We start from the raw sequence: 10,470 nt of genomic DNA, 5'->3' as shown, positions 1-10,470 counted from the left end.
CTTCAAGACTAGGCAAGGGATTCTGATGAAGAAGAGATGCCCGGACCGGCTCATAGTCATCAGTAAATGCCATCAGAAATTGGATGAGACGTGTCCGGTTCCGATAATCCTCATATGCCTTAGCATCAGTGGGATATTTAAGAACAGGCTCACAAGAGGTCAACTGATCCCAAATAATCTCCATCTGAGCAAGAAAATCAAAAACTGCTTGGCCACATTCTTGCTTAAGGCTATGAAGTTCCTTAAGCAGTTGGTACTGGTGAGAGAGATCAGAGATAGTGTAATGTTTTGCCAAATGATCCCATACCTCTCTAGCAGTTTCAAAACTCCCAAACTGTAAATGAATGCTAGGAGTAGAAGTGTTGCGGAACTAGGTGATAATCTGATGATTTTTACTATCCCAATCCTCCAATTTCTCTGCATAGTCTTTCTCCTTCTCAGCATCCTCCTTGGATTTGGAGGCACCATCTTTGGATACAGTTGGCTTAACAGGACAAGCAATATCACCAGTCACATATCGCCATAATTTGCGCCCTTTAAGAAATCCTCGCATAGCTTCAACCCAATGTGCATAATTGGAGCCATTAAGAATAACAGGGATAGGCTGAAAGACATCCGGTTTTTCCATAGTAATAGAAAAAATAGCAAAAGGAAGAAGAAAACTGCAAATTCAGAGCAGAAAACGAGAAAACAGCGCACGGAATCGGAAAGAGCTCACCAAAAAATCTTAGGGAGGGTCCCGCTTATCAGCCACATCAGCACCACGTCAGCAGGGACGTCAGTGCCACGTTAGGGCAACGGTGACACGTGGCAGCCCGTGAGAGGACGAAGAAGACAAGCTGGCGTTGAGGTGGCGACCGGGTAACGCGCGGGCCGGGTCGGGTCAGGAGCGGGTGCGCGGGTCGCAGGGAAAGCTGGTGACGTGACACGTGGAGGCTCCAGGATCGTGGGATCAGCAGCAAGATCCAACGGCTACTGAAGCATCTGGGAGGAGGAACAATGGAGGTGGACAGTGAACTTCCAGCGACGCGTGGCGGCGCGTCCGGGGGTTTCTAGCGGCAATCTCGGCGGCGTTGGAAAGCTGACGAAGATAGGATCACAATGATACCGGAAGTGACGAACCAAAGCGTCGGAAACAGATCGAAAAATGCGAGCAAAGAGGCACGGGTGGAATCTGAAAAGAAGATCATCCTGGTCGTGGCAGCGTCTTTCGGCGGCGTATGGAGGCGCGTCTGGCGGCGGATGGCGACGGTTCTGGTGGCGTTGGAATCACAGCGACAAGACGAACAAGATGGTTATGGTGGTGACGAACTAAAGCATCGAAAAGGGAACGAAAAAAGAGGTCAAAGAACACTGCCGTAAAGGAAAAAAAACAATGGGGCTAAAAAAAAGACCTAAGCTCTTGATACCATGTTAGAAACAAGAGACTGAGATAGTAATCTGAAAAGTGTATTATTGAGTTGTCTTCTGAGGTACAATATACAAGGGGTATTTATAGGTGCTAAATGAATCAAAGTAATAAAGACATAGAATCCTACAATTAATGTACATATATGCTATATAAATATAGACGATGCTAATTGATCTAAATTGATTCTAATGATTCTCTAACATTACTAATGGATCAAGAAAAAATATTTATAAATTCAACCATCAATATTATTTATAAAGACATCTTTAAAAAATAAAATCTTAATATAAATATCTTAATTTTTTGAATGATAATTGTTTTGTGTGTTTTTCTTAAAAGGTAAAGTCTGTTTTTTATTTTTAATTTTTATACTTTTTAAAAAAATATTCATAAAATTTAGTTACATTTAATTTTATCTCTAATGTTTTTAATTTGAGTCAAAATTATTTCTAAATGTTAATTTCATGTAAAATGTTAAAGACAAAATTTAAAACTTTCAAAAATAATTTTGACACAAATTAAAAACGTTATGAACAAAATCGAATAAAATTAAAAGTTACTAGTATTTTTCAAAAAAATCACAAATATTAAAGATAAAATGTATACTTTATCCTTTCTTAAAATATTCAAAAATATAAATACTTTCAATTATCTTTTTGTATAAAGCATGGATACATACAGTAATTACACATAATATTATGAATTTATTTTAACAATAATTAATTAATATAAAATAAAATAAATTTAAACTGATTCTTTTTGTTAGAATTTGAACTTATTTGAATTTATTGTTTTTTAATTTTTTTTGTTGTCTGCGATATCTTCCAGTCTGACAAGTTAAAGACTAATTTGTTACAGATCTAAGTAGATTGCTACATACACAAGGCGAAATTTAAATCTCCGCAGACGAGTGAAGTGACTACTCCACCATCGATATATTTTTTTATACCTATAGATACTAACTTACTAACCATTCAGCCCGAAATGCTGAGCAGACCTGGGCCTTCTAAATCTGGTTATGCCTATCGTAATTGGACTCTTAAATTTGGGCCTATTATACTATGAATGTTCATGCTTCAAAAATGTTGTCGTCTTAATTTTGGAATTGAATAAAATAACAACCCATCCTACTGGATGCAAAGGAGGCTAACACATGATCTGCCAAAAATTTGATTCTGCAATATCCGGAGAGACAAAAACCCTATATCAAGCTTGTGCTATTTTAAAAAGCAGAGCTCAGTACAAAACCAAAATCAGGAAGAGGTTAAAGTATCAAATTTTTGTGCATTCAATATCCAAAGATTAACCAAGTTGGATTAGTCTAATAGTTAACTTACTAGTCTGCTTAAATAAGTGTCAGCAGTTTAAATCCTACCTTCTGCATACAACAACTTATTGACAGCAGTAAACTTTTAAATAGAACTCAGTACTGCAGCAAATTAATCATTGGACTGGAATATATAATGAAAAACCAAATATATATATATATATATCCAAAGATTATATCGGAAGAATTGTAACAAACTTGAATTAGTCCTTTACTTAGTTTACTCGTCCCTGAAACAAGTGTCGGGGCTCTCTTGCTCCACCTACATCATTTCGCCGATCGACAATTCCACTATCACCTCTAGTCAGGGACGGATTCACTCTTCTGGGTGTGGGGTAAGCGCCCCCACTATAATTTGGAATTTTAATGAGTAGTATATAATAATAATATTTATTTGTCCCTACTAAATTATTAAATTTGATTCCATAATAATTTTTTATTCAACTTTCGACATTTGATTGCCAATTTAAAAACTTCATATTAGATGTCCATTATAATGATCAATTTTCAAATTTAAATAAGATTGGTATTTTTTTTAGAAATCGACTCGAAAGAATATTATCTATCCAATGGTGTTTCTTCTCTTAAAATTAGTTTTAGTTTTTTTCATAATAACTACACTAATTGAATGAACTTTTTTAACTATGAATATCATCAATAGCTAATTGTATGAAAGTTGAGTTTTAAATGATTGTTTAACAACATATACAAAAAAAAAAGACATTTTAATTATATCGTCAAGTTTTTAAAATATGAAATATAAAAAATTAAATTTTAAATTATATGTTATCATTTAAATTACTATTTTAGTATTTTAATTTGTAATTAGATATTTTGAAACTTAATTATATTTTACAATAAAAAAATATAATTATAACAACAATTATGTTACGTATACATAAAATAATTACTTGTATAGAATAAATCTTAAAATACAAATTTTAAAATACAAAATACACATTAAAAATAAGTTAAATGATATATGTATTTATACACAAATTTATAGTAAATAATTTAATAACTAATTTTTTATATAAATGTAATATTTTTATTATAAAAATTATTATCATGTTATATATATATTTCGCTCCCACTATTAAAATTTGTTGGATTCGTCATTGTCTCCAGCCTATCTCGCTGCTTCTAGTATCGTTGCCGAAAAATGCCATTAACAATATGTGATAAGGTTATATTGGAGATTGTTGAATATGAATCATCGCGAGAGAGGCAACGGATGAAAGAAAAGAAGAAAGAAATGGAATGAGGTGGAGGGAGATGTTGTCTTTAATTTTTTTTATTTTTATTTTTTGAATTTGTGTATCTTGTTATTATGTTTATGTTGAATCGCAACTTGAAAAGAACATAATATTTTGGTATTGATTACATGCATGGACAGAGAAAAAGTAATTTTGGTAGTGGAAACGGGGTGGAAGCGGAAGAAGAAAGGTTGTGGGATAATGTAAAACGGTGGTGAAAGATTGAAAATTGGAAGTGAAAAAGAATTAAATTATAATTGGAAATTGGGGAATTGGGGTTAAGTTATGTTAAGACGGGCATTTTGAGAATTTTAAATAATTTTTAAGATTTGAATAATTTTGTTAAGGAGAATTTATTTTTAAGGGTTAACTACAAAAAATGTCTTTAAATTATTTAAACGTTGACAAAAATATATTTGAATTTTATTATTGATAAAAATATTTTTAAATAATTTAAAAATACAACAAAAATATTTAATAGTAAATATATATTTTCAAAAAATACATTAGAAATTGAATTTTAATACAAATTTTTGCAAGCATAATTATAAAAATAAGATATTATTATACTTAAAATTTGGTGATTTTTCGTTAAGTATATATTTTTTTATAATTTTTTTTGTTAACAACCAATAATACTTTTAAAAAATCACAAAACAATATATACTTAACAAAAAATCACCAAATTTTAAGAATAATAATATCTTATTTTTTTAATCATGCTTGAAAAAAATCATATCAAAATTCAATCTCTAATGTATTTTTTGTGAAATACATATTTAATGTTAGTTTCTTTTTGCAAGATTATCTAACATTAAATACGTATTTCTCAAAAAATAAATTAGAGAGTGAATTTTGATACAAATTTTTGCAAGCATAGTTAAAAAAATGAGATATTATTATCCTTAAAATTTGATAATTTTTCATGAAGTATATATTTTTTTCTTGTAATTTTTTTGTTAACAACTAATAATACTTTTAAAAAATTACAAAAAAAATATATACTTAGAAAAAAATTACCAAATTTTAAGAATAAAAATATCTCACTTTTCTATTTTTTCTTGCAAAAAATCACATCAAAATTTAATTTCTAAGGCATTTTTTGAAAATATATATTTACTGTTGAACATTTTTATCGCATTTTAAAATTATTTAAAGGCATTTTTGTCGATAGTAAAATTCGGGTGCACTTTTATCAATATTTGAATAAATTGGGAATATTTTTTGTGGTTAACCCTATCTTTTATGGATATAATATTAGTTTTTTTTGTTATTAGAATTGTCAGAACTTAAATTTTTTATGATAAAAAATAGTTATTTACTCATATCATATAGTACTAGTGATATATACCTCAAATATTATAAAGAATTTAAATATTATTTAGTAGTTTATATTTTTAAGTATTAGAATGTTAAATTTAATTCAATTTAATTTGTTTTTATTTAGATTGGACTTTATGTTAGTAGGCTTATGATTTTTCTTATTTTAACCTAATAAGAGGTTATAAATACCTCCTAAACTATTGTAATTGAGAGATCAGAGAAGTGAAAAACTCCTTTTTAGTTTCATGATAAAACTCTGATGTGAGCAAGTCCATTTTTTGTTGCATCGAAGAATTGTGTTGAAAGTTGAGTGATTATCTTTTATTCAGTTTCCGAACTATGATGTAGATAAGTTAGATTGAGTGAGTCACTTTCTTGTTACATCAAAAAATTGGATAAACATTAGAATATTTTTTTATATTCATTTTTAATCTATTTCTTTTATTTTTCTATTTTTAATTACAATTCATCCTTTTATTCAATTTCAATCGTTATCTCTTTGTTTATCTTCTACTAATTTTTTTGCCCGTAATAATAGTACAAAAATATAAATATTTTGAAATTATATTGACTTTGTCCTGACATTATATATTATGGTAACATTATATATTATGGTAGAAAGATTTTATAAAATCAAACTACTTTTATCAAAAGATCGTAGATATGGTCAATGAATTATAACTCAAATAGCATAGTCTCCCCATACTTACCTAAGAAGTCACAGGTTCGAGTCTTTCTATCTTTGGTTGAAAAAAAAAAGATCGTGGCAAACAGACCAAAACTCGTCAGACTTTTGGCGGGTTTCGGCGGAGCAGGACTGGCTTGTCCAGCGAGCTTTTGGATTTAAGATGATAATTGAATTTGGATCGTTATTTTTGCACTTGTATTTAGAATATTTTTTCGTTTTACTTTAAGTTATAATTTGAACTATGTTTGATTGATTTGAGATTATGACAATGTTTAATTATATATTTTAGATAATATTTATTTTGCTTTGGACAATATTAATTTTATTATTTTGTTTTAAAAAATATAATTAATTATTATGTTTGTTAGATATTTAGAATTATAAAAATTTGAGTGTTTGTGAATTTAGAAATTATAAGCTTATTGAAATGTTCGTAAAATTATATTTTTTTAATATTTAATAATTTAATAATAATTAAAAAAATTAGCAAATTTAGTTCGCCAACCGACTGTTAGGCGGAGTGGAGTAAAAATTTGGGGCCGTCTCAATAGACAGGGCGAGGCGGGCTTTTGGCGGGACATGATGGGGCAGGGTGGGCTAGCCCGCCTACCACCCCTAGTCGTAGGAGACAAAACTCAAAAGTCCCCATCAGTTAAGAAGACCAGGATCTCCGTGGATAAAAAAACTAAATCATAATCTTTTTACTTATTATTTTCATGTAAAAAAGTTTAATTTTTTATTGATAATTAATTTTAATATTTATTATCTAAAATTTTAAAAAAATTAATGTATATAATTTTATTTAGGTGTTAAGTCTGTTGCATAAATAAAAATAATTAATTTTTATACTTGTTATTTAAAAATAATATTTTCTCTCTCTTCCTCCCCCTCTCTCTATATATATATTGATATTAGTATAAAAAAAGATATTGATAGTTATAAAATTAATTTAAAATTATTTTATTTTTTGAAATAATTAAATCTTGATTCTAATTATTAATTACAACATTAATATTCTCTAAATTATATGTAATAAATATTTGAAGGAAGAGGGATAAAATATAAATTAAAAAGATAAACAATAAAAATTTAAAATTAAATAAAAAAATATATATAAAATAATAATATATTTTTTTATGTAAATAATATTACGGAATATTTTTTAATTATATTTAATTATAAATTTAATATATTCTTTATAATTTTATGTATTTATTTGAATTTTATATTATTTTATTAATTTTATTTTTTTTGTAGAATAGAAACACAGAAAAAAATAGAGGATGAGATGGAAAAGAGAGAAAGATAAAGAAGAAGAAGGAGAGAACCAAGTTGGGTTGGTCTAGTGGTTAGCTCACTAGTCCGCTTAAGCAAGTGTCGGGGTTCGAATCCCGCCTTGTGCATGCAGCAACCCATTGGCCAGCGGCAAACCCTTAAATGGAGCTCAGTACCGCGACGGATTAGTCCTTGACCTGCCGGGTTGGGGGATACCGTGGGAAACCAAAAAAAAAAAAAAAAGAAGAAGAAGGAGAGATGGAGTTTGTTAATTTTGAAAAAAAATATTTTAATTGTAGTGAAAGAATATATATCTCGCGACACATTTTGGTTTGTCAAATTAGTATTATAAAATATATATAGGAAGGGGAGAGAGAAATAGATAAGAGGAGAGAGTTAGATGAGAGGATGGAGGAGAAAAATTTATTAATTTAAAAAAAAGTATTTTATCTCAATTTTAATAAAAGAATGTCATGTAACACATTTTAGTTGTTAAATTAGTAATATAATATATTTATATTTTAATTTTAATATTTTAATTTTAATTTTAATTTTAATTAAAAAATATCATATTACACATTTTGATTGTTAAATTTATATAAAGTAGGTGAAAGAATGAGAAAAATAAAAAAAAAAAAGAAAAAAAACTCTTTAATTTAAAAAAAATTAATTTTAATTATAATTTGAAAATGAAATAAATATGACACATTTTAGTTATAAAATCAATAATATATAATAGATTTTCATATCAACTAATACCAGTATAATAATGTATTATCTGTAGAGAGATTTCAATACAACATTATAATTTATAAGAGCGAAATATTTTAATGCAAGTTCAGTTACATGATTGAAAGATAATGCAAAATATGTATATGTGCACCTAGAGTTTGATTATGAGAAGAAGCTACTTTAATTTCTTATTGAATTGTTTAGAAGCAACATTATTATAAGATACACGGGATTTTAGGGGGCTTATTGAGCAAACCATTTGTTAGCTAGGTTGTTAGTTTCTTTTGGGAGGTAATAGTTGTATGATTGCATTAAACAAGTAGGAAAATAAAGGTGGAAACAAAAGCAGGTGCAGGTGATGATATAATAATAAGACATCATAGTGTCCTATATCCCAACAAATAACAAAGCATCAAAAAGTGTTGTCATGCTGGACAAAAAGCTCTTCCTGGCGTGTCATTCATATATAACCTTGCTTATTGTTGGTGTTTGCCATCTCTAGCTATGTACCACTTGACTCAAATGACAAGGTAGACACACTATAAAACCCCTTTCTAACATAGCTTCACAAGCATTTATATATATATACACACTACCACCCTGTCTCCTTTTACTCTAGATAGATTCATATTCCTAAATTTGTTACTCTACTAATTAATTGAGCCTATTTATTTGCATGCATTTCATCATCAGCAAGGGAGCAGCTAGCTGCTATGCATATGAAGAATGTTGATGAGGGAGAATTATTAGTTGCGGCATACAAGTGAAATGGGAGCTGTTTCTTCAATGCTTCTGGTTCTTCTGATATTGTGCAGTTCTGGTTTTGGTGGCATAGCATTTGGTTTGTTGAATTTCAGCAGCAACAGTAGAGCTGGTTCATCTTCATCACCTAACAATGAGGTGGTGTCTTCTGGGAACGGGAAAGGAGCAGAGTTAGAAGAGAAGAGGGGTGTGCCATCGGGAGCTAATCCTCTCCATAATCGCCGGTAGAAGCTAATTAAGTGATCGGGACCACACAGACTTCAAAGAAGAAACTAAAGGAATCTATCTATCTATATGTCTGCTATTCATTTTAATTAATAGGATGTTGTTATTATCTGAGAACATGCCAAAAAAGTATCCCCGTATATAAAACTTTGATTGATCTGACATGTTTGTGCATGAGCTGTCTCTTGGTTTGGTAACACCTCCTAATGGATGCCCTACATTGCATGCCTATGCCTATCATCATCAATTATTTTTTATTTACTAATTAAGCTATAGCTAGCTATTTCTTTCATGTACAACATTTCACAATTAGTTTCCTTAAGTTTTCACTCTTTTTAGTTTATTAGCTTTTGGAATGCTTTAAATAGTGCTATTAACTTCTAGTTAGTTATATATTATTTTCTATCCCCAATAAACCAATTAACCGTCCCTTAAATAATTAAGTTTTCACTTTTTTATTTTTAATATTGGATTAACAATGATGTTTTTTTAAATTGTGATCTACTGTCATATTTTTTTAAAATGTGAGATGATTTAATGTACGGAGTATAAATCGGACAGTCCGATTTTTAAGAGATACAGTAATCGGACCGACCCATTTGTGTTGAAAAAATTAAAAGAATTTGGATCCGATTTCTGTACTCCAAATTTTTTTAATTTTGTGAACACAAATCGTTGGGTCCGATTTGTGTACTCCAAACTTTTAAAAGTTTTTGATTTATGTACCTCCCATAGTTTTAAAAAATACTAAAAATTATCATGTTAAGGTATAACATTCATTCTACTTCTATATCCAAATTTTTTAGCCTAAGTTTTCTCATTGGAAATAAAAAATGGTAACAAATAAAATATTCAATCAACCCACCGGTAAATGCCCATATATTGTTTAAAAGATAATTATTATTAGTGTAGTTGATGATGAAATTAAAGACTAATGTAATATGTTGAATGCGAGATAGAATTAATTAAAGAATAAGGTAGATCGAGCGTTGCCTTGTAACGTAGCAAAGAGGATGTTTCTGTTCCTGCCATTTCTGGCTTGGGCTTGTCTAATTGTTTGATGAGGATCGTCTGTTACGTTACCCCTTCTTCTTCTTTTCATTTTGGTGCGTTCTGACATTTGCTTTGTTTAGTGATTAATTAATATGTAAATGCATATTGATCCGATAAAGAAATACATATTGCTACTCTCGCGTGCTTGCTGAATGCTTGTGTGAAAAACATAAAAACTTAACTTGAACCTATAACTAGGAATATTTTTCTCTTGTCCATTTCTCCACGTCCGCAACTGTCAATTGTACTTGGACCAATAATTAATCACAAATCCTAGTTAACTAGCAGTTAGCACTTAATTACCACTCACATTTTTTTATGACGTACGGTAATTAACCTCGTAGCCATTATATTTGGCAGTATCAATGTATCATGGAACCAAAAACTTTTTGAGGCTCACGTCCTCCTTTTATTTGCT

At 29.4% G+C, this 10,470-nt stretch overlaps 1 long non-coding RNA gene across 1 annotated transcript; it reads left to right on the top strand.

Moving 5' to 3' along the window:
• Positions 1-8,400: 8,400 nt before the first annotated feature.
• LOC110271717 (uncharacterized) lies at positions 8,401-9,228 on the top strand. Its single transcript, XR_002362317.2, has 2 exons — positions 8,401-8,542; positions 8,706-9,228. It is a non-coding gene; the product is annotated as an uncharacterized LOC110271717 (long non-coding RNA).
• Positions 9,229-10,470: the final 1,242 nt, after the last annotated feature.

The sequence above is a fragment of the Arachis ipaensis genome, chromosome B5, assembly GCF_059453495.1.
Source record: "Arachis ipaensis isolate K30076 ecotype BB chromosome B5, ASM5945349v1, whole genome shotgun sequence".
Classification (NCBI taxonomy): domain Eukaryota; kingdom Viridiplantae; phylum Streptophyta; class Magnoliopsida; order Fabales; family Fabaceae; genus Arachis; species Arachis ipaensis.
This window is presented reverse-complemented; position numbering and strand designations above follow the sequence as displayed.